The sequence below is a fragment of the Triturus cristatus genome, chromosome 5_2 (genome assembly GCF_964204655.1).
Source record: "Triturus cristatus chromosome 5_2, aTriCri1.1, whole genome shotgun sequence".
In the NCBI taxonomy this organism is placed as follows: Eukaryota; Metazoa; Chordata; class Amphibia; order Caudata; family Salamandridae; genus Triturus; species Triturus cristatus.
The window spans coordinates 576,808,675-576,830,977 of NC_140588.1; the positions used below are offsets into that span (position 1 = coordinate 576,808,675).

The window sequence follows — 22,303 nt, forward strand, 5'->3', positions numbered from 1 at the left end:
GTTTGCCAAAGCAATGCAGTGCCACCTACGCAGAGCCCCTGCTTAGAGAAATACACCTCCTATGTCTTTTCCCACTGAAGGTAGCAGGAGGAAGTACTTGCTTCCTGGGGAACATGGGCCTGCCACTGGAATTTGTTAACCCGCCTCTTGCGGATTTCTCCCCTTTCTTTGATTTACACCTGCAGGCTCTCCCTTGCCATCGGAGCAGGATCTGCTGATGCAGGCCCGGCTGGATCAAATGTGCAAAGGCTTGTCCCCAGGCCTCGGGAAAAAATTGAGCAGAGATTCCCGCCTCCGCCTCCGCCTCCTCTTGCCTTCCGAACGGGCTTCCAAACGGGCAATGCCCTGACGGGTCCCCCACGCCCCATCCTGCCCATGCCCACACCCCTGTATATGAGGGTGACCCATGTCCCTCACCCTCCATGCTCGAACGGAAGACACGTGTGTCCTGAGGGGAGCGCCAGACAGGCATTTCTCCGGCCAGGCAGACCCCTGCAGCACCCGTTAGGCTCCAAAGCCTGTACATTCCCAAGATGCCACTGGTCACTATGCAAATCAGACAGCCCTGGCCACACCCTCTCCGCCGCTGGGCTCTGCTGCTTTCGGTACGTGCAGCTCAGCTTTTTCTTACCCTGAACCAGACTTCCGTTTCAGCAAAAAGGTGGGTTGCAGTGGGTCCGGGATGCCATTTGGAGACAAAGCCTGCGGCCCTGTCAAAGATGACTTCCTGCCGCACACCATGTGGTCAGAAGCCTACGAAAAGAAGCGCACCTCGGAATACAGAATCTCACTTCCTCAAGAGCCTTGCACAAGAGATTTTCCTCCCGCCGAGGAAAGCAACTCAAAGGGAACCTTGCGAAAATCAAATTAGGAGCCAGATTGCGGGATGCTAGGCAAACTGTTTGTCAGAAAAGCAAATTCATTTTGAGAAGCCCTGACCTGCGGGAAGGAAAAGCATTCAAGGGCAGAAGAAGGACTGTTCCCTGACCGGGAATCGAACCCGGGCCGCGGCGGTGAGAGCGCAGAATCCTAACCACTAGACCACCAGGGAACCCAGAGCCATACAGCAAAAGTTCCTACACTGCTCTCCTAGTGACAAAGCTCATGGGGGCTGAAAGCATATTTTATTCTACAGCGAATATGAATCAGAACTTGAAAAAACACTCATGATTCCACCAGACTGTTTGTCACTTCCAAGCACAGGCCATCCCCTCCCCCGTGCTACTGAACCGACGAATTCCTGTACAATCGGGATCCCCGGGAAATCACAAGAGGGACACCTAGTGGCCGCTGATAGCTCAAAGACAGCTGGTACACCTTCTCACACCTACCTCGTTATTCAGCTTGCTGGAAGAATACATTGCGAATGACCGATTCAAGAGTGCAAGGGAGAAGAGTGCTCCAAAGTAGATGTATACATCGCAGCCGGGTTTTCCAGCAATTTACCTTTCTGATGAGCTGGTACTGCACTTTACGCCCACATAGAGCACCTGACTGGGTGGGGGACTGCGTGCGCATGAAGGTGGCTGAGGGCAATGGGAGCAAAGCAACCTGGGACACAGGGGACCCAGCCCCTTTCCTCTGCTTTCGTCTATAGGTCGGGGTGCCTTTTTAAGGACCTTCGATTAAAAAAAGCTGAGCTGCGTGGACAAATTACGCACGTCTACGTCTTAGAGGGATCTTCCCTGACCGGGAATCGAACCCGGGCCGCGGCGGTGAAAGCGCCGAATCCTAGCCACTAGACCACCAGGGAGGAGATGCTCTTGTGAGCCTGCCTTGCTCACTTCCTTATTGTGACTAAGCTAACTCCACTGTATAGATTGCCCATAAAGTACGAGTGGGGAAAAGTTAGGTGTCACACAGTGTGTTTGTCATAAGCAATTACCTTTATCCTCCTGCAAAAGCCTTTTTACTCTGCAATCACCTCTTGCTGGACAGCCTGCGCTGGAGCAGCCAGCATGAAAAGGGAGCTGAGTAAGGCAGGGCCTAGGGTCTCACCAGGGTGGCCGAGTGGTTAAGGCGTTGGACTTAAGATCCAATGGACAGTTGTCCGCATGGGTTCGAGCCCCATCCCTGGTATGGGTTTTCAGCGGGTGTGTAGGAACTTGCAGATGCTTTTTTAAAGCATTTTCCTCTGCCCTCCTCACCCTCCCAGTGCCCTTCCTTAACAGTCCAAATTCACGTCTCAGCTGTGGGGTCTGCTGCTACTCTGCACTTAGCATGGATGCTTCCCAAAGCAATGCAGTGCCACCTACGCAGAGCCCCTGCTTAGAGAAATACACCTCCTATGTCTTTTCCCACTGAAGGGAGCAGGAGGAAGTACTTGCTTCCTGGGGAACATGGGCCTGCCACTGGAATTTGTTAACCCGCCTCTTGCGGATTTCTCCCCTTTCTTTGATTTACACCTGCAGGCTCTCCCTTGCCATCGGAGCAGGATCTGCTGATGCAGGCCCGGCTGGATCAAATGTGCAAAGGCTTGTCCCCAGGCCTCGGGAAAAAATTGAGCAGAGATTCCCGCCTCCGCCTCCGCCTCCTCTTGCCTTCCGAACGGGCTTCCAAACGGGCAATGCCCTGACGGGTCCCCCACGCCCCATCCTGCCTATGCCCACACCCCTGTATATGAGGGTGACCCATGTCCCTCACCCTCCATGCTCGAACGGAAGACACGTGTGTCCTGAGGGGAGCGCCAGACAGGCATTTCTCCGGCCAGGCAGACCCCTGCAGCACCCGTTAGGCTCCAAAGCCTGTACATTCCCAAGATGCCACTGGTCACTATGCAAATCAGACAGCCCTGGCCACACCCTCTCCGCCGCTGGGCTCTGCTGCTTTCGGTACGTGCAGCTCAGCTTTTTCTTACCCTGAACCAGACTTCCGTTTCAGCAAAAAGGTGGGTTGCAGTGGGTCCGGGATGCCATTTGGAGACAAAGCCTGCGTCCCTGTCAAAGATGACTTCCTGCCGCACACCATGTGGTCAGAAGCCTACGAAAAGAAGCGCACCTCGGAATACAGAATCTCACTTCCTCAAGAGCCTTGCACAAGAGATTTTCCTCCCGCCGAGGAAAGCAACTCAAAGGGAACCTTGCGAAAATCAAATTAGGAGCCAGATTGCGGGATGCTAGGCAAACTGTTTGTCAGAAAAGCAAATTCATTTTGAGAAGCCCTGACCTGCGGGAAGGAAAAGCATTCAAGGGCAGAAGAAGGACTGTTCCCTGACCGGGAATCGAACCCGGGCCGCGGCGGTGAGAGCGCCGAATCCTAACCACTAGACCACCAGGGAACCCACAGCCATACAGCAAAAGTTCCTACACTGCTCTCCTAGTGACAAAGCTCATGGGGGCTGAAAGCATATTTTATTCTACAGCGAATATGAATCAGAACTTGAAAAAACACTCATGATTCCACCAGACTGTTTGTCACTTCCAAGCACAGGCCATCCCCTCCCCCGTGCTACTGAACCGACGAATTCCTGTACAATCGGGATCCCCGGGAAATCACAAGAGGGACACCTAGTGGCCGCTGATAGCTCAAAGACAGCTGGTACACCTTCTCACACCTACCTCGTTATTCAGCTTGCTGGAAGAATACATTGCGAATGACCGATTCAAGAGTGCAAGGGAGAAGAGTGCTCCAAAGTAGATGTATACATCGCAGCCGGGTTTTCCAGCAATTTACCTTTCTGATGAGCTGGTACTGCACTTTACGCCCACATAGAGCACCTGACTGGGTGGGGGACTGCGTGCGCATGAAGGTGGCTGAGGGCAATGGGAGCAAAGCAACCTGGGACACAGGGGACCCAGCCCCTTTCCTCTGCTTTCGTCTATAGGTCGGGGTGCCTTTTTAAGGACCTTCGATTAAAAAAAGCTGAGCTGCGTGGACAAATTACGCACGTCTACGTCTTAGAGGGATCTTCCCTGACCGGGAATTGAACCCGGGCCGCGGCGGTGAAAGCGCCGAATCCTAGCCACTAGACCACCAGGGAGGAGATGCTCTTGTGAGCCTGCCTTGCTCACTTCCTTATTGTGACTAAGCTAACTCCACTGTATAGATTGCCCATAAAGTACGAGTGGGGAAAAGTTAGGTGTCACACAGTGTGTTTGTCATAAGCAATTACCTTTATCCTCCTGCAAAAGCCTTTTTACTCTGCAATCACCTCTTGCTGGACAGCCTGCGCTGGAGCAGCCAGCATGAAAAGGGAGCTGAGTAAGGCAGGACCTAGGGTCTCACCAGGGTGGCCGAGTGGTTAAGGCGTTGGACTTAAGATCCAATGGACAGTTGTCCGCATGGGTTCGAGCCCCATCCCTGGTATGGGTTTTCAGTGGGTGTGTAGGAACTTGCAGATGCTTTTGTAAAGCATTTTCCTCTGCCCTCCTCACCCTCCCAGTGCCCTTCCTTAACAGTCCCAATTCACGTCTCAGCTGTGGGGTCTGCTGCTACTCTGCACTTAGCATGGATGTTTGCCAAAGCAATGCAGTGCCACCTACGCAGAGCCCCTGCTTAGAGAAATACACCTCCTATGTCTTTTCCCACTGAAGGTAGCAGGAGGAAGTACTTGCTTCCTGGGGAACATGGGCCTGCCACTGGAATTTGTTAACCCGCCTCTTGCGGATTTCTCCCCTTTCTTTGATTTACACCTGCAGGCTCTCCCTTGCCATCGGAGCAGGATCTGCTGATGCAGGCCCGGCTGGATCAAATGTGCAAAGGCTTGTCCCCAGGCCTCGGGAAAAAATTGAGCAGAGATTCCCGCCTCCGCCTCCGCCTCCTCTTGCCTTCCGAACGGGCTTCCAAACGGGCAATGCCCTGACGGGTCCCCCACGCCCCATCCTGCCCATGCCCACACCCCTGTATATGAGGGTGACCCATGTCCCTCACCCTCCATGCTCGAACGGAAGACACGTGTGTCCTGAGGGGAGCGCCAGACAGGCATTTCTCCGGCCAGGCAGACCCCTGCAGCACCCGTTAGGCTCCAAAGCCTGTACATTCCCAAGATGCCACTGGTCACTATGCAAATCAGACAGCCCTGGCCACACCCTCTCTGCCGCTGGGCTCTGCTGCTTTCGGTACGTGCAGCTCAGCTTTTTCTTACCCTGAACCAGACTTCCGTTTCAGCAAAAAGGTGGGTTGCAGTGGGTCCGGGATGCCATTTGGAGACAAAGCCTGCGTCCCTGTCAAAGATGACTTCCTGCCGCACACCATGTGGTCAGAAGCCTACGAAAAGAAGCGCACCTCGGAATACAGAATCTCACTTCCTCAAGAGCCTTGCACAAGAGATTTTCCTCCCGCCGAGGAAAGCAACTCAAAGGGAACCTTGCGAAAATCAAATTAGGAGCCAGATTGCGGGATGCTAGGCAAACTGTTTGTCAGAAAAGCAAATTCATTTTGAGAAGCCCTGACCTGCGGGAAGGAAAAGCATTCAAGGGCAGAAGAAGGACTGTTCCCTGACCGGGAATCGAACCCGGGCCGCGGCGGTGAGAGCGCCGAATCCTAACCACTAGACCACCAGGGAACCCACAGCCATACAGCAAAAGTTCCTACACTGCTCTCCTAGTGACAAAGCTCATGGGGGCTGAAAGCATATTTTATTCTACAGCGAATATGAATCAGAACTTGAAAAAACACTCATGATTCCACCAGACTGTTTGTCACTTCCAAGCACAGGCCATCCCCTCCCCCGTGCTACTGAACCGACGAATTCCTGTACAATCGGGATCCCCGGGAAATCACAAGAGGGACACCTAGTGGCCGCTGATAGCTCAAAGACAGCTGGTACACCTTCTCACACCTACCTCGTTATTCAGCTTGCTGGAAGAATACATTGCGAATGACCGATTCAAGAGTGCAAGGGAGAAGAGTGCTCCAAAGTAGATGTATACATCGCAGCCGGGTTTTCCAGCAATTTACCTTTCTGATGAGCTGGTACTGCACTTTACGCCCACATAGAGCACCTGACTGGGTGGGGGACTGCGTGCGCATGAAGGTGGCTGAGGGCAATGGGAGCAAAGCAACCTGGGACACAGGGGACCCAGCCCCTTTCCTCTGCTTTCGTCTATAGGTCGGGGTGCCTTTTTAAGGACCTTCGATTAAAAAAAGCTGAGCTGCGTGGACAAATTACGCACGTCTACGTCTTAGAGGGATCTTCCCTGACCGGGAATTGAACCCGGGCCGTGGCGGTGAAAGCGCCGAATCCTAGCCACTAGACCACCAGGGAGGAGATGCTCTTGTGAGCCTGCCTTGCTCACTTCCTTATTGTGACTAAGCTAACTCCACTGTATAGATTGCCCATAAAGTACGAGTGGGGAAAAGTTAGGTGTCACACAGTGTGTTTGTCATAAGCAATTACCTTTATCCTCCTGCAAAAGCCTTTTTACTCTGCAATCACCTCTTGCTGGACAGCCTGCGCTGGAGCAGCCAGCATGAAAAGGGAGCTGAGTAAGGCAGGGCCTAGGGTCTCACCAGGGTGGCCGAGTGGTTAAGGCGTTGGACTTAAGATCCAATGGACAGTTGTCCGCATGGGTTCGAGCCCCATCCCTGGTATGGGTTTTCAGTGGGTGTGTAGGAACTTGCAGATGCTTTTGTAAAGCATTTTCCTCTGCCCTCCTCACCCTCCCAGTGCCCTTCCTTAACAGTCCCAATTCACGTCTCAGCTGTGGGGTCTGCTGCTACTCTGCACTTAGCATGGATGTTTGCCAAAGCAATGCAGTGCCACCTACGCAGAGCCCCTGCTTAGAGAAATACACCTCCTATGTCTTTTCCCACTGAAGGTAGCAGGAGGAAGTACTTGCTTCCTGGGGAACATGGGCCTGCCACTGGAATTTGTTAACCCGCCTCTTGCGGATTTCTCCCCTTTCTTTGATTTACACCTGCAGGCTCTCCCTTGCCATCGGAGCAGGATCTGCTGATGCAGGCCCGGCTGGATCAAATGTGCAAAGGCTTGTCCCCAGGCCTCGGGAAAAAATTGAGCAGAGATTCCCGCCTCCGCCTCCGCCTCCTCTTGCCTTCCGAACGGGCTTCCAAACGGGCAATGCCCTGACGGGTCCCCCACGCCCCATCCTGCCCATGCCCACACCCCTGTATATGAGGGTGACCCATGTCCCTCACCCTCCATGCTCGAACGGAAGACACGTGTGTCCTGAGGGGAGCGCCAGACAGGCATTTCTCCGGCCAGGCAGACCCCTGCAGCACCCGTTAGGCTCCAAAGCCTGTACATTCCCAAGATGCCACTGGTCACTATGCAAATCAGACAGCCCTGGCCACACCCTCTCCGCCGCTGGGCTCTGCTGCTTTCGGTACGTGCAGCTCAGCTTTTTCTTACCCTGAACCAGACTTCCGTTTCAGCAAAAAGGTGGGTTGCAGTGGGTCCGGGATGCCATTTGGAGACAAAGCCTGCGGCCCTGTCAAAGATGACTTCCTGCCGCACACCATGTGGTCAGAAGCCTACGAAAAGAAGCGCACCTCGGAATACAGAATCTCACTTCCTCAAGAGCCTTGCACAAGAGATTTTCCTCCCGCCGAGGAAAGCAACTCAAAGGGAACCTTGCGAAAATCAAATTAGGAGCCAGATTGCGGGATGCTAGGCAAACTGTTTGTCAGAAAAGCAAATTCATTTTGAGAAGCCCTGACCTGCGGGAAGGAAAAGCATTCAAGGGCAGAAGAAGGACTGTTCCCTGACCGGGAATCGAACCCGGGCCGCGGCGGTGAGAGCGCCGAATCCTAACCACTAGACCACCAGGGAACCCACAGCCATACAGCAAAAGTTCCTACACTGCTCTCCTAGTGACAAAGCTCATGGGGGCTGAAAGCATATTTTATTCTACAGCGAATATGAATCAGAACTTGAAAAAACACTCATGATTCCACCAGACTGTTTGTCACTTCCAAGCACAGGCCATCCCCTCCCCCGTGCTACTGAACCGACGAATTCCTGTACAATCGGGATCCCCGGGAAATCACAAGAGGGACACCTAGTGGCCGCTGATAGCTCAAAGACAGCTGGTACACCTTCTCACACCTACCTCGTTATTCAGCTTGCTGGAAGAATACATTGCGAATGACCGATTCAAGAGTGCAAGGGAGAAGAGTGCTCCAAAGTAGATGTATACATCGCAGCCGGGTTTTCCAGCAATTTACCTTTCTGATGAGCTGGTACTGCACTTTACGCCCACATAGAGCACCTGACTGGGTGGGGGACTGCGTGCGCATGAAGGTGGCTGAGGGCAATGGGAGCAAAGCAACCTGGGACACAGGGGACCCAGCCCCTTTCCTCTGCTTTCGTCTATAGGTCGGGGTGCCTTTTTAAGGACCTTCGATTAAAAAAAGCTGAGCTGCGTGGACAAATTACACACGTCTACGTCTTAGAGGGATCTTCCCTGACCGGGAATCGAACCCGGGCCGCGGCGGTGAAAGCGCCGAATCCTAGCCACTAGACCACCAGGGAGGAGATGCTCTTGTGAGCCTGCCTTGCTCACTTCCTTATTGTGACTAAGCTAACTCCACTGTATAGATTGCCCATAAAGTACGAGTGGGGAAAAGTTAGGTGTCACACAGTGTGTTTGTCATAAGCAATTACCTTTATCCTCCTGCAAAAGCCTTTTTACTCTGCAATCACCTCTTGCTGGACAGCCTGCGCTGGAGCAGCCAGCATGAAAAGGGAGCTGAGTAAGGCAGGGCCTAGGGTCTCACCAGGGTGGCCGAGTGGTTAAGGCGTTGGACTTAAGATCCAATGGACAGTTGTCCGCATGGGTTCGAGCCCCATCCCTGGTATGGGTTTTCAGCGGGTGTGTAGGAACTTGCAGATGCTTTTTTAAAGCATTTTCCTCTGCCCTCCTCACCCTCCCAGTGCCCTTCCTTAACAGTCCCAATTCACGTCTCAGCTGTGGGGTCTGCTGCTACTCTGCACTTAGCATGGATGCTTCCCAAAGCAATGCAGTGCCACCTACGCAGAGCCCCTGCTTAGAGAAATACACCTCCTATGTCTTTTCCCACTGAAGGGAGCAGGAGGAAGTACTTGCTTCCTGGGGAACATGGGCCTGCCACTGGAATTTGTTAACCCGCCTCTTGCGGATTTCTCCCCTTTCTTTGATTTACACCTGCAGGCTCTCCCTTGCCATCGGAGCAGGATCTGCTGATGCAGGCCCGGCTGGATCAAATGTGCAAAGGCTTGTCCCCAGGCCTCGGGAAAAAATTGAGCAGAGATTCCCGCCTCCGCCTCCGCCTCCGCCTCCTCTTGCCTTCCGAACGGGCTTCCAAACGGGCAATGCCCTGACGGGTCCCCCACGCCCCATCCTGCCCATGCCCACACCCCTGTATATGAGGGTGACCCATGTCCCTCACCCTCCATGCTCGAACGGAAGACACGTGTGTCCTGAGGGGAGCGCCAGACAGGCATTTCTCCGGCCAGGCAGACCCCTGCAGCACCCGTTAGGCTCCAAAGCCTGTACATTCCCAAGATGCCACTGGTCACTATGCAAATCAGACAGCCCTGGCCACACCCTCTCCGCCGCTGGGCTCTGCTGCTTTCGGTACGTGCAGCTCAGCTTTTTCTTACCCTGAACCAGACTTCCGTTTCAGCAAAAAGGTGGGTTGCAGTGGGTCCGGGATGCCATTTGGAGACAAAGCCTGCGGCCCTGTCAAAGATGACTTCCTGCCGCACACCATGTGGTCAGAAGCCTACGAAAAGAAGCGCACCTCGGAATACAGAATCTCACTTCCTCAAGAGCCTTGCACAAGAGATTTTCCTCCCGCCGAGGAAAGCAACTCAAAGGGAACCTTGCGAAAATCAAATTAGGAGCCAGATTGCGGGATGCTAGGCAAACTGTTTGTCAGAAAAGCAAATTCATTTTGAGAAGCCCTGACCTGCGGGAAGGAAAAGCATTCAAGGGCAGAAGAAGGACTGTTCCCTGACCGGGAATCGAACCCGGGCCGCGGCGGTGAGAGCGCAGAATCCTAACCACTAGACCACCAGGGAACCCAGAGCCATACAGCAAAAGTTCCTACACTGCTCTCCTAGTGACAAAGCTCATGGGGGCTGAAAGCATATTTTATTCTACAGCGAATATGAATCAGAACTTGAAAAAACACTCATGATTCCACCAGACTGTTTGTCACTTCCAAGCACAGGCCATCCCCTCCCCCGTGCTACTGAACCGACGAATTCCTGTACAATCGGGATCCCCGGGAAATCACAAGAGGGACACCTAGTGGCCGCTGATAGCTCAAAGACAGCTGGTACACCTTCTCACACCTACCTCGTTATTCAGCTTGCTGGAAGAATACATTGCGAATGACCGATTCAAGAGTGCAAGGGAGAAGAGTGCTCCAAAGTAGATGTATACATCGCAGCCGGGTTTTCCAGCAATTTACCTTTCTGATGAGCTGGTACTGCACTTTACGCCCACATAGAGCACCTGACTGGGTGGGGGACTGCGTGCGCATGAAGGTGGCTGAGGGCAATGGGAGCAAAGCAACCTGGGACACAGGGGACCCAGCCCCTTTCCTCTGCTTTCGTCTATAGGTCGGGGTGCCTTTTTAAGGACCTTCGATTAAAAAAAGCTGAGCTGCGTGGACAAATTACGCACGTCTACGTCTTAGAGGGATCTTCCCTGACCGGGAATCGAACCCGGGCCGCGGCGGTGAAAGCGCCGAATCCTAGCCACTAGACCACCAGGGAGGAGATGCTCTTGTGAGCCTGCCTTGCTCACTTCCTTATTGTGACTAAGCTAACTCCACTGTATAGATTGCCCATAAAGTACGAGTGGGGAAAAGTTAGGTGTCACACAGTGTGTTTGTCATAAGCAATTACCTTTATCCTCCTGCAAAAGCCTTTTTACTCTGCAATCACCTCTTGCTGGACAGCCTGCGCTGGAGCAGCCAGCATGAAAAGGGAGCTGAGTAAGGCAGGGCCTAGGGTCTCACCAGGGTGGCCGAGTGGTTAAGGCGTTGGACTTAAGATCCAATGGACAGTTGTCCGCATGGGTTCGAGCCCCATCCCTGGTATGGGTTTTCAGCGGGTGTGTAGGAACTTGCAGATGCTTTTTTAAAGCATTTTCCTCTGCCCTCCTCACCCTCCCAGTGCCCTTCCTTAACAGTCCAAATTCACGTCTCAGCTGTGGGGTCTGCTGCTACTCTGCACTTAGCATGGATGCTTCCCAAAGCAATGCAGTGCCACCTACGCAGAGCCCCTGCTTAGAGAAATACACCTCCTATGTCTTTTCCCACTGAAGGGAGCAGGAGGAAGTACTTGCTTCCTGGGGAACATGGGCCTGCCACTGGAATTTGTTAACCCGCCTCTTGCGGATTTCTCCCCTTTCTTTGATTTACACCTGCAGGCTCTCCCTTGCCATCGGAGCAGGATCTGCTGATGCAGGCCCGGCTGGATCAAATGTGCAAAGGCTTGTCCCCAGGCCTCGGGAAAAAATTGAGCAGAGATTCCCGCCTCCGCCTCCGCCTCCTCTTGCCTTCCGAACGGGCTTCCAAACGGGCAATGCCCTGACGGGTCCCCCACGCCCCATCCTGCCTATGCCCACACCCCTGTATATGAGGGTGACCCATGTCCCTCACCCTCCATGCTCGAACGGAAGACACGTGTGTCCTGAGGGGAGCGCCAGACAGGCATTTCTCCGGCCAGGCAGACCCCTGCAGCACCCGTTAGGCTCCAAAGCCTGTACATTCTCAAGATGCCACTGGTCACTATGCAAATCAGACAGCCCTGGCCACACCCTCTCCGCCGCTGGGCTCTGCTGCTTTCGGTACGTGCAGCTCAGCTTTTTCTTACCCTGAACCAGACTTCCGTTTCAGCAAAAAGGTGGGTTGCAGTGGGTCCGGGATGCCATTTGGAGACAAAGCCTGCGTCCCTGTCAAAGATGACTTCCTGCCGCACACCATGTGGTCAGAAGCCTACGAAAAGAAGCGCACCTCGGAATACAGAATCTCACTTCCTCAAGAGCCTTGCACAAGAGATTTTCCTCCCGCCGAGGAAAGCAACTCAAAGGGAACCTTGCGAAAATCAAATTAGGAGCCAGATTGCGGGATGCTAGGCAAACTGTTTGTCAGAAAAGCAAATTCATTTTGAGAAGCCCTGACCTGCGGGAAGGAAAAGCATTCAAGGGCAGAAGAAGGACTGTTCCCTGACCGGGAATCGAACCCGGGCCGCGGCGGTGAGAGCGCCGAATCCTAACCACTAGACCACCAGGGAACCCACAGCCATACAGCAAAAGTTCCTACACTGCTCTCCTAGTGACAAAGCTCATGGGGGCTGAAAGCATATTTTATTCTACAGCGAATATGAATCAGAACTTGAAAAAACACTCATGATTCCACCAGACTGTTTGTCACTTCCAAGCACAGGCCATCCCCTCCCCCGTGCTACTGAACCGACGAATTCCTGTACAATCGGGATCCCCGGGAAATCACAAGAGGGACACCTAGTGGCCGCTGATAGCTCAAAGACAGCTGGTACACCTTCTCACACCTACCTCGTTATTCAGCTTGCTGGAAGAATACATTGCGAATGACCGATTCAAGAGTGCAAGGGAGAAGAGTGCTCCAAAGTAGATGTATACATCGCAGCCGGGTTTTCCAGCAATTTACCTTTCTGATGAGCTGGTACTGCACTTTACGCCCACATAGAGCACCTGACTGGGTGGGGGACTGCGTGCGCATGAAGGTGGCTGAGGGCAATGGGAGCAAAGCAACCTGGGACACAGGGGACCCAGCCCCTTTCCTCTGCTTTCGTCTATAGGTCGGGGTGCCTTTTTAAGGACCTTCGATTAAAAAAAGCTGAGCTGCGTGGACAAATTACGCACGTCTACGTCTTAGAGGGATCTTCCCTGACCGGGAATTGAACCCGGGCCGCGGCGGTGAAAGCGCCGAATCCTAGCCACTAGACCACCAGGGAGGAGATGCTCTTGTGAGCCTGCCTTGCTCACTTCCTTATTGTGACTAAGCTAACTCCACTGTATAGATTGCCCATAAAGTACGAGTGGGGAAAAGTTAGGTGTCACACAGTGTGTTTGTCATAAGCAATTACCTTTATCCTCCTGCAAAAGCCTTTTTACTCTGCAATCACCTCTTGCTGGACAGCCTGCGCTGGAGCAGCCAGCATGAAAAGGGAGCTGAGTAAGGCAGGACCTAGGGTCTCACCAGGGTGGCCGAGTGGTTAAGGCGTTGGACTTAAGATCCAATGGACAGTTGTCCGCATGGGTTCGAGCCCCATCCCTGGTATGGGTTTTCAGTGGGTGTGTAGGAACTTGCAGATGCTTTTGTAAAGCATTTTCCTCTGCCCTCCTCACCCTCCCAGTGCCCTTCCTTAACAGTCCCAATTCACGTCTCAGCTGTGGGGTCTGCTGCTACTCTGCACTTAGCATGGATGTTTGCCAAAGCAATGCAGTGCCACCTACGCAGAGCCCCTGCTTAGAGAAATACACCTCCTATGTCTTTTCCCACTGAAGGTAGCAGGAGGAAGTACTTGCTTCCTGGGGAACATGGGCCTGCCACTGGAATTTGTTAACCCGCCTCTTGCGGATTTCTCCCCTTTCTTTGATTTACACCTGCAGGCTCTCCCTTGCCATCGGAGCAGGATCTGCTGATGCAGGCCCGGCTGGATCAAATGTGCAAAGGCTTGTCCCCAGGCCTCGGGAAAAAATTGAGCAGAGATTCCCGCCTCCGCCTCCGCCTCCTCTTGCCTTCCGAACGGGCTTCCAAACGGGCAATGCCCTGACGGGTCCCCCACGCCCCATCCTGCCCATGCCCACACCCCTGTATATGAGGGTGACCCATGTCCCTCACCCTCCATGCTCGAACGGAAGACACGTGTGTCCTGAGGGGAGCGCCAGACAGGCATTTCTCCGGCCAGGCAGACCCCTGCAGCACCCGTTAGGCTCCAAAGCCTGTACATTCCCAAGATGCCACTGGTCACTATGCAAATCAGACAGCCCTGGCCACACCCTCTCCGCCGCTGGGCTCTGCTGCTTTCGGTACGTGCAGCTCAGCTTTTTATTACCCTGAACCAGACTTCCGTTTCAGCAAAAAGGTGGGTTGCAGTGGGTCCGGGATGCCATTTGGAGACAAAGCCTGCGGCCCTGTCAAAGATGACTTCCTGCCGCACACCATGTGGTCAGAAGCCTACGAAAAGAAGCGCACCTCGGAATACAGAATCTCACTTCCTCAAGAGCCTTGCACAAGAGATTTTCCTCCCGCCGAGGAAAGCAACTCAAAGGGAACCTTGCGAAAATCAAATTAGGAGCCAGATTGCGGGATGCTAGGCAAACTGTTTGTCAGAAAAGCAAATTCATTTTGAGAAGCCCTGACCTGCGGGAAGGAAAAGCATTCAAGGGCAGAAGAAGGACTGTTCCCTGACCGGGAATCGAACCCGGGCCGCGGCGGTGAGAGCGCCGAATCCTAACCACTAGACCACCAGGGAACCCACAGCCATACAGCAAAAGTTCCTACACTGCTCTCCTAGTGACAAAGCTCATGGGGGCTGAAAGCATATTTTATTCTACAGCGAATATGAATCAGAACTTGAAAAAACACTCATGATTCCACCAGACTGTTTGTCACTTCCAAGCACAGGCCATCCCCTCCCCCGTGCTACTGAACCGACGAATTCCTGTACAATCGGGATCCCCGGGAAATCACAAGAGGGACACCTAGTGGCCGCTGATAGCTCAAAGACAGCTGGTACACCTTCTCACACCTACCTCGTTATTCAGCTTGCTGGAAGAATACATTGCGAATGACCGATTCAAGAGTGCAAGGGAGAAGAGTGCTCCAAAGTAGATGTATACATCGCAGCCGGGTTTTCCAGCAATTTACCTTTCTGATGAGCAGGTACTGCACTTTACGCCCACATAGAGCACCTGACTGGGTGGGGGACTGCGTGCGCATGAAGGTGGCTGAGGGCAATGGGAGCAAAGCAACCTGGGACACAGGGGACCCAGCCCCTTTCCTCTGCTTTCGTCTATAGGTCGGGGTGCCTTTTTAAGGACCTTCGATTAAAAAAAGCTGAGCTGCGTGGACAAATTACGCACGTCTACGTCTTAGAGGGATCTTCCCTGACCGGGAATCGAACCCGGGCCGCGGCGGTGAAAGCGCCGAATCCTAGCCACTAGACCACCAGGGAGGAGATGCTCTTGTGAGCCTGCCTTGCTCACTTCCTTATTGTGACTAAGCTAACTCCACTGTATAGATTGCCCATAAAGTACGAGTGGGGAAAAGTTAGGTGTCACACAGTGTGTTTGTCATAAGCAATTACCTTTATCCTCCTGCAAAAGCCTTTTTACTCTGCAATCACCTCTTGCTGGACAGCCTGCGCTGGAGCAGCCAGCATGAAAAGGGAGCTGAGTAAGGCAGGGCCTAGGGTCTCACCAGGGTGGCCGAGTGGTTAAGGCGTTGGACTTAAGATCCAATGGACAGTTGTCCGCATGGGTTCGAGCCCCATCCCTGGTATGGGTTTTCAGCGGGTGTGTAGGAACTTGCAGATGCTTTTTTAAAGCATTTTCCTCTGCCCTCCTCACCCTCCCAGTGCCCTTCCTTAACAGTCCAAATTCACGTCTCAGCTGTGGGGTCTGCTGCTACTCTGCACTTAGCATGGATGCTTCCCAAAGCAATGCAGTGCCACCTACGCAGAGCCCCTGCTTAGAGAAATACACCTCCTATGTCTTTTCCCACTGAAGGGAGCAGGAGGAAGTACTTGCTTCCTGGGGAACATGGGCCTGCCACTGGAATTTGTTAACCCGCCTCTTGCGGATTTCTCCCCTTTCTTTGATTTACACCTGCAGGCTCTCCCTTGCCATCGGAGCAGGATCTGCTGATGCAGGCCCGGCTGGATCAAATGTGCAAAGGCTTGTCCCCAGGCCTCGGGAAAAAATTGAGCAGAGATTCCCGCCTCCGCCTCCGCCTCCTCTTGCCTTCCGAACGGGCTTCCAAACGGGCAATGCCCTGACGGGTCCCCCACGCCCCATCCTGCCTATGCCCACACCCCTGTATATGAGGGTGACCCATGTCCCTCACCCTCCATGCTCGAACGGAAGACACGTGTGTCCTGAGGGGAGCGCCAGACAGGCATTTCTCCGGCCAGGCAGACCCCTGCAGCACCCGTTAGGCTCCAAAGCCTGTACATTCCCAAGATGCCACTGGTCACTATGCAAATCAGACAGCCCTGGCCACACCCTCTCCGCCGCTGGGCTCTGCTGCTTTCGGTACGTGCAGCTCAGCTTTTTCTTACCCTGAACCAGACTTCCGTTTCAGCAAAAAGGTGGGTTGCAGTGGGTCCGGGATGCCATTTGGAGACAAAGCCTGCGTCCCTGTCAAAGATGACTTCCTGCCGCACACCATGTGGTCAGAAGCCTACGAAAAGAAGCGCACCTCGGAATACAGAATCTCACTTCCTCAAGAGCCTTGCACAAGAGATTTTCCTCCCGCCGAGGAAAGCAACTCAAAGGGAACCTTGCGAAAATCAAATTAGGAGCCAGATTGCGGGATGCTAGGCAAACTGTTTGTCAGAAAAGCAAATTCATTTTGAGAAGCCCTGACCTGCGGGAAGGAAAAGCATTCAAGGGCAGAAGAAGGACTGTTCCCTGACCGGGAATCGAACCCGGGCCGCGGCGGTGAGAGCGCCGAATCCTAACCACTAGACCACCAGGGAACCCACAGCCATACAGCAAAAGTTCCTACACTGCTCTCCTAGTGACAAAGCTCATGGGGGCTGAAAGCATATTTTATTCTACAGCGAATATGAATCAGAACTTGAAAAAACACTCATGATTCCACCAGACTGTTTGTCACTTCCAAGCACAGGCCATCCCCTCCCCCGTGCTACTGAACCGACGAATTCCTGTACAATCGGGATCCCCGGGAAATCACAAGAGGGACACCTAGTGGCCGCTGATAGCTCAAAGACAGCTGGTACACCTTCTCACACCTACCTCGTTATTCAGCTTGCTGGAAGAATACATTGCGAATGACCGATTCAAGAGTGCAAGGGAGAAGAGTGCTCCAAAGTAGATGTATACATCGCAGCCGGGTTTTCCAGCAATTTACCTTTCTGATGAGCTGGTACTGCACTTTACGCCCACATAGAGCACCTGACTGGGTGGGGGACTGCGTGCGCATGAAGGTGGCTGAGGGCAATGGGAGCAAAGCAACCTGGGACACAGGGGACCCAGCCCCTTTCCTCTGCTTTCGTCTATAGGTCGGGGTGCCTTTTTAAGGACCTTCGATTAAAAAAAGCTGAGCTGCGTGGACAAATTACGCACGTCTACGTCTTAGAGGGATCTTCCCTGACCGGGAATTGAACCCGGGCCGCGGCGGTGAAAGCGCCGAATCCTAGCCACTAGACCACCAGGGAGGAGATGCTCTTGTGAGCCTGCCTTGCTCACTTCCTTATTGTGACTAAGCTAACTCCACTGTATAGATTGCCCATAAAGTACGAGTGGGGAAAAGTTAGGTGTCACACAGTGTGTTTGTCATAAGCAATTACCTTTATCCTCCTGCAAAAGCCTTTTTACTCTGCAATCACCTCTTGCTGGACAGCCTGCGCTGGAGCAGCCAGCATGAAAAGGGAGCTGAGTAAGGCAGGACCTAGGGTCTCACCAGGGTGGCCGAGTGGTTAAGGCGTTGGACTTAAGATCCAATGGACAGTTGTCCGCATGGGTTCGAGCCCCATCCCTGGTATGGGTTTTCAGTGGGTGTGTAGGAACTTGCAGATGCTTTTGTAAAGCATTTTCCTCTGCCCTCCTCACCCTCCCAGTGCCCTTCCTTAACAGTCCCAATTCACGTCTCAGCTGTGGGGTCTGCTGCTACTCTGCACTTAGCATGGATGTTTGCCAAAGCAATGCAGTGCCACCTACGCAGAGCCCCTGCTTAGAGAAATACACCTCCTATGTCTTTTCCCACTGAAGGTAGCAGGAGGAAGTACTTGCTTCCTGGGGAACATGGGCCTGCCACTGGAATTTGTTAACCCGCCTCTTGCGGATTTCTCCCCTTTCTTTGATTTACACCTGCAGGCTCTCCCTTGCCATCGGAGCAGGATCTGCTGATGCAGGCCCGGCTGGATCAAATGTGCAAAGGCTTGTCCCCAGGCCTCGGGAAAAAATTGAGCAGAGATTCCCGCCTCCGCCTCCGCCTCCTCTTGCCTTCCGAACGGGCTTCCAAACGGGCAATGCCCTGACGGGTCCCCCACGCCCCATCCTGCCCATGCCCACACCCCTGTATATGAGGGTGACCCATGTCCCTCACCCTCCATGCTCGAACGGAAGACACGTGTGTCCTGAGGGGAGCGCCAGACAGGCATTTCTCCGGCCAGGCAGACCCCTGCAGCACCCGTTAGGCTCCAAAGCCTGTACATTCCCAAGATGCCACTGGTCACTATGCAAATCAGACAGCCCTGGCCACACCCTCTCCGCCGCTGGGCTCTGCTGCTTTCGGTACGTGCAGCTCAGCTTTTTCTTACCCTGAACCAGACTTCCGTTTCAGCAAAAAGGTGGGTTGCAGTGGGTCCGGGATGCCATTTGGAGACAAAGCCTGCGGCCCTGTCAAAGATGACTTCCTGCCGCACACCATGTGGTCAGAAGCCTACGAAAAGAAGCGCACCTCGGAATACAGAATCTCACTTCCTCAAGAGCCTTGCACAAGAGATTTTCCTCCCGCCGAGGAAAGCAACTCAAAGGGAACCTTGCGAAAATCAAATTAGGAGCCAGATTGCGGGATGCTAGGCAAACTGTTTGTCAGAAAAGCAAATTCATTTTGAGAAGCCCTGACCTGCGGGAAGGAAAAGCATTCAAGGGCAGAAGAAGGACTGTTCCCTGACCGGGAATCGAACCCGGGCCGCGGCGGTGAGAGCGCAGAATCCTAACCACTAGACCACCAGGGAACCCAGAGCCATATAGCAAAAGTTCCTACACTGCTCTCCTAGTGACAAAGCTCATGGGGGCTGAAAGCATATTTTATTCTACAGCGAATATGAATCAGAACTTGAAAAAACACTCATGATTCCACCAGACTGTTTGTCACTTCCAAGCACAGGCCATCCCCTCCCCCGTGCTACTGAACCGACGAATTCCTGTACAATCGGGATCCCCGGGAAATCACAAGAGGGACACCTAGTGGCCGCTGATAGCTCAAAGACAGCTGGTACACCTTCTCACACCTACCTCGTTATTCAGCTTGCTGGAAGAATACATTGCGAATGACCGATTCAAGAGTGCAAGGGAGAAGAGTGCTCCAAAGTAGATGTATACATCGCAGCCGGGTTTTCCAGCAATTTACCTTTCTGATGAGCTGGTACTGCACTTTACGCCCACATAGAGCACCTGACTGGGTGGGGGACTGCGTGCGCATGAAGGTGGCTGAGGGCAATGGGAGCAAAGCAACCTGGGACACAGGGGACCCAGCCCCTTTCCTCTGCTTTCGTCTATAGGTCGGGGTGCCTTTTTAAGGACCTTCGATTAAAAAAAGCTGAGCTGCGTGGACAAATTACGCACGTCTACGTCTTAGAGGGATCTTCCCTGACCGGGAATCGAACCCGGGCCGCGGCGGTGAAAGCGCCGAATCCTAGCCACTAGACCACCAGGGAGGAGATGCTCTTGTGAGCCTGCCTTGCTCACTTCCTTATTGTGACTAAGCTAACTCCACTGTATAGATTGCCCATAAAGTACGAGTGGGGAAAAGTTAGGTGTCACACAGTGTGTTTGTCATAAGCAATTACCTTTATCCTCCTGCAAAAGCCTTTTTACTCTGCAATCACCTCTTGCTGGACAGCCTGCGCTGGAGCAGCCAGCATGAAAAGGGAGCTGAGTAAGGCAGGGCCTAGGGTCTCACCAGGGTGGCCGAGTGGTTAAGGCGTTGGACTTAAGATCCAATGGACAGTTGTCCGCATGGGTTCGAGCCCCATCCCTGGTATGGGTTTTCAGCGGGTGTGTAGGAACTTGCAGATGCTTTTTTAAAGCATTTTCCTCTGCCCTCCTCACCCTCCCAGTGCCCTTCCTTAACAGTCCAAATTCACGTCTCAGCTGTGGGGTCTGCTGCTACTCTGCACTTAGCATGGATGCTTCCCAAAGCAATGCAGTGCCACCTACGCAGAGCCCCTGCTTAGAGAAATACACCTCCTATGTCTTTTCCCACTGAAGGGAGCAGGAGGAAGTACTTGCTTCCTGGGGAACATGGGCCTGCCACTGGAATTTGTTAACCCGCCTCTTGCGGATTTCTCCCCTTTCTTTGATTTACACCTGCAGGCTCTCCCTTGCCATCGGAGCAGGATCTGCTGATGCAGGCCCGGCTGGATCAAATGTGCAAAGGCTTGTCCCCAGGCCTCGGGAAAAAATTGAGCAGAGATTCCCGCCTCCGCCTCCGCCTCCTCTTGCCTTCCGAACGGGCTTCCAAACGGGCAATGCCCTGACGGGTCCCCCACGCCCCATCCTGCCTATGCCCACACCCCTGTATATGAGGGTGACCCATGTCCCTCACCCTCCATGCTCGAACGGAAGACACGTGTGTCCTGAGGGGAGCGCCAGACAGGCATTTCTCCGGCCAGGCAGACCCCTGCAGCACCCGTTAGGCTCCAAAGCCTGTACATTCCCAAGATGCCACTGGTCACTATGCAAATCAGACAGCCCTGGCCACACCCTCTCCGCCGCTGGGCTCTGCTGCTTTCGGTACGTGCAGCTCAGCTTTTTCTTACCCTGAACCAGACTTCCGTTTCAGCAAAAAGGTGGGTTGCAGTGGGTCCGGGATGCCATTTGGAGACAAAGCCTGCGTCCCTGTCAAAGATGACTTCCTGCCGCACACCATGTGGTCAGAAGCCTACGAAAAGAAGCGCACCTCGGAATACAGAATCTCACTTCCTCAAGAGCCTTGCACAAGAGATTTTCCTCCCGCCGAGGAAAGCAACTCAAAGGGAACCTTGCGAAAATCAAATTAGGAGCCAGATTGCGGGATGCTAGGCAAACTGTTTGTCAGAAAAGCAAATTCATTTTGAGAAGCCCTGACCTGCGGGAAGGAAAAGCATTCAAGGGCAGAAGAAGGACTGTTCCCTGACCGGGAATCGAACCCGGGCCGCGGCGGTGAGAGCGCCGAATCCTAACCACTAGACCACCAGGGAACCCACAGCCATACAGCAAAAGTTCCTACACTGCTCTCCTAGTGACAAAGCTCATGGGGGCTGAAAGCATATTTTATTCTACAGCGAATATGAATCAGAACTTGAAAAAACACTCATGATTCCACCAGACTGTTTGTCACTTCCAAGCACAGGCCATCCCCTCCCCCGTGCTACTGAACCGACGAATTCCTGTACAATCGGGATCCCCGGGAAATCACAAGAGGGACACCTAGTGGCCGCTGATAGCTCAAAGACAGCTGGTACACCTTCTCACACCTACCTCGTTATTCAGCTTGCTGGAAGAATACATTGCGAATGACCGATTCAAGAGTGCAAGGGAGAAGAGTGCTCCAAAGTAGATGTATACATCGCAGCCGGGTTTTCCAGCAATTTACCTTTCTGATGAGCTGGTACTGCACTTTACGCCCACATAGAGCACCTGACTGGGTGGGGGACTGCGTGCGCATGAAGGTGGCTGAGGGCAATGGGAGCAAAGCAACCTGGGACACAGGGGACCCAGCCCCTTTCCTCTGCTTTCGTCTATAGGTCGGGGTGCCTTTTTAAGGACCTTCGATTAAAAAAAGCTGAGCTGCGTGGACAAATTACGCACGTCTACGTCTTAGAGGGATCTTCCCTGACCGGGAATTGAACCCGGGCCGCGGCGGTGAAAGCGCCGAATCCTAGCCACTAGACCACCAGGGAGGAGATGCTCTTGTGAGCCTGCCTTGCTCACTTCCTTATTGTGACTAAGCTAACTCCACTGTATAGATTGCCCATAAAGTACGAGTGGGGAAAAGTTAGGTGTCACACAGTGTGTTTGTCATAAGCAATTACCTTTATCCTCCTGCAAAAGCCTTTTTACTCTGCAATCACCTCTTGCTGGACAGCCTGCGCTGGAGCAGCCAGCATGAAAAGGGAGCTGAGTAAGGCAGGACCTAGGGTCTCACCAGGGTGGCCGAGTGGTTAAGGCGTTGGACTTAAGATCCAATGGACAGTTGTCCGCATGGGTTCGAGCCCCATCCCTGGTATGGGTTTTCAGTGGGTGTGTAGGAACTTGCAGATGCTTTTGTAAAGCATTTTCCTCTGCCCTCCTCACCCTCCCAGTGCCCTTCCTTAACAGTCCCAATTCACGTCTCAGCTGTGGGGTCTGCTGCTACTCTGCACTTAGCATGGATGTTTGCCAAAGCAATGCAGTGCCACCTACGCAGAGCC

At 53.4% G+C, this 22,303-nt stretch overlaps 17 non-coding genes across 17 annotated transcripts; 10 read left to right on the forward strand and 7 right to left on the reverse strand.

Annotated features, from left to right (window-relative positions):
* Nucleotides 1-1,996: 1,996 nt before the first annotated feature.
* On the forward strand, nucleotides 1,997-2,079 carry TRNAL-UAA (transfer RNA leucine (anticodon UAA)). Its single transcript has one exon. It is a non-coding gene; the product is annotated as a tRNA-Leu (tRNA).
* Nucleotides 2,080-3,205: 1,126 nt separating this feature from the next.
* On the reverse strand, nucleotides 3,206-3,277 carry TRNAE-CUC (transfer RNA glutamic acid (anticodon CUC)). The gene has a single exon. It is a non-coding gene; the product is annotated as a tRNA-Glu (tRNA).
* A 945-nt stretch (nucleotides 3,278-4,222) lies between these two features.
* TRNAL-UAA (transfer RNA leucine (anticodon UAA)) lies at nucleotides 4,223-4,305 on the forward strand. The gene has a single exon. It is a non-coding gene; the product is annotated as a tRNA-Leu (tRNA).
* A 1,126-nt stretch (nucleotides 4,306-5,431) lies between these two features.
* TRNAE-CUC (transfer RNA glutamic acid (anticodon CUC)) lies at nucleotides 5,432-5,503 on the reverse strand. Its single transcript has one exon. It is a non-coding gene; the product is annotated as a tRNA-Glu (tRNA).
* Nucleotides 5,504-6,448: 945 nt separating this feature from the next.
* TRNAL-UAA (transfer RNA leucine (anticodon UAA)) lies at nucleotides 6,449-6,531 on the forward strand. Its single transcript has one exon. It is a non-coding gene; the product is annotated as a tRNA-Leu (tRNA).
* A 1,126-nt stretch (nucleotides 6,532-7,657) lies between these two features.
* Nucleotides 7,658-7,729, reverse strand: TRNAE-CUC (transfer RNA glutamic acid (anticodon CUC)). Its single transcript has one exon. It is a non-coding gene; the product is annotated as a tRNA-Glu (tRNA).
* A 945-nt stretch (nucleotides 7,730-8,674) lies between these two features.
* TRNAL-UAA (transfer RNA leucine (anticodon UAA)) lies at nucleotides 8,675-8,757 on the forward strand. The gene has a single exon. It is a non-coding gene; the product is annotated as a tRNA-Leu (tRNA).
* Nucleotides 8,758-10,906: 2,149 nt separating this feature from the next.
* TRNAL-UAA (transfer RNA leucine (anticodon UAA)) lies at nucleotides 10,907-10,989 on the forward strand. Its single transcript has one exon. It is a non-coding gene; the product is annotated as a tRNA-Leu (tRNA).
* Nucleotides 10,990-12,115: 1,126 nt separating this feature from the next.
* On the reverse strand, nucleotides 12,116-12,187 carry TRNAE-CUC (transfer RNA glutamic acid (anticodon CUC)). The gene has a single exon. It is a non-coding gene; the product is annotated as a tRNA-Glu (tRNA).
* A 945-nt stretch (nucleotides 12,188-13,132) lies between these two features.
* On the forward strand, nucleotides 13,133-13,215 carry TRNAL-UAA (transfer RNA leucine (anticodon UAA)). Its single transcript has one exon. It is a non-coding gene; the product is annotated as a tRNA-Leu (tRNA).
* Nucleotides 13,216-14,341: 1,126 nt separating this feature from the next.
* On the reverse strand, nucleotides 14,342-14,413 carry TRNAE-CUC (transfer RNA glutamic acid (anticodon CUC)). The gene has a single exon. It is a non-coding gene; the product is annotated as a tRNA-Glu (tRNA).
* Nucleotides 14,414-15,358: 945 nt separating this feature from the next.
* On the forward strand, nucleotides 15,359-15,441 carry TRNAL-UAA (transfer RNA leucine (anticodon UAA)). Its single transcript has one exon. It is a non-coding gene; the product is annotated as a tRNA-Leu (tRNA).
* Nucleotides 15,442-16,567: 1,126 nt separating this feature from the next.
* Nucleotides 16,568-16,639, reverse strand: TRNAE-CUC (transfer RNA glutamic acid (anticodon CUC)). Its single transcript has one exon. It is a non-coding gene; the product is annotated as a tRNA-Glu (tRNA).
* A 945-nt stretch (nucleotides 16,640-17,584) lies between these two features.
* TRNAL-UAA (transfer RNA leucine (anticodon UAA)) lies at nucleotides 17,585-17,667 on the forward strand. The gene has a single exon. It is a non-coding gene; the product is annotated as a tRNA-Leu (tRNA).
* Nucleotides 17,668-19,810: 2,143 nt separating this feature from the next.
* Nucleotides 19,811-19,893, forward strand: TRNAL-UAA (transfer RNA leucine (anticodon UAA)). The gene has a single exon. It is a non-coding gene; the product is annotated as a tRNA-Leu (tRNA).
* A 1,126-nt stretch (nucleotides 19,894-21,019) lies between these two features.
* TRNAE-CUC (transfer RNA glutamic acid (anticodon CUC)) lies at nucleotides 21,020-21,091 on the reverse strand. Its single transcript has one exon. It is a non-coding gene; the product is annotated as a tRNA-Glu (tRNA).
* A 945-nt stretch (nucleotides 21,092-22,036) lies between these two features.
* TRNAL-UAA (transfer RNA leucine (anticodon UAA)) lies at nucleotides 22,037-22,119 on the forward strand. The gene has a single exon. It is a non-coding gene; the product is annotated as a tRNA-Leu (tRNA).
* The last annotated feature ends 184 nt before the right edge of the window (nucleotides 22,120-22,303 follow it).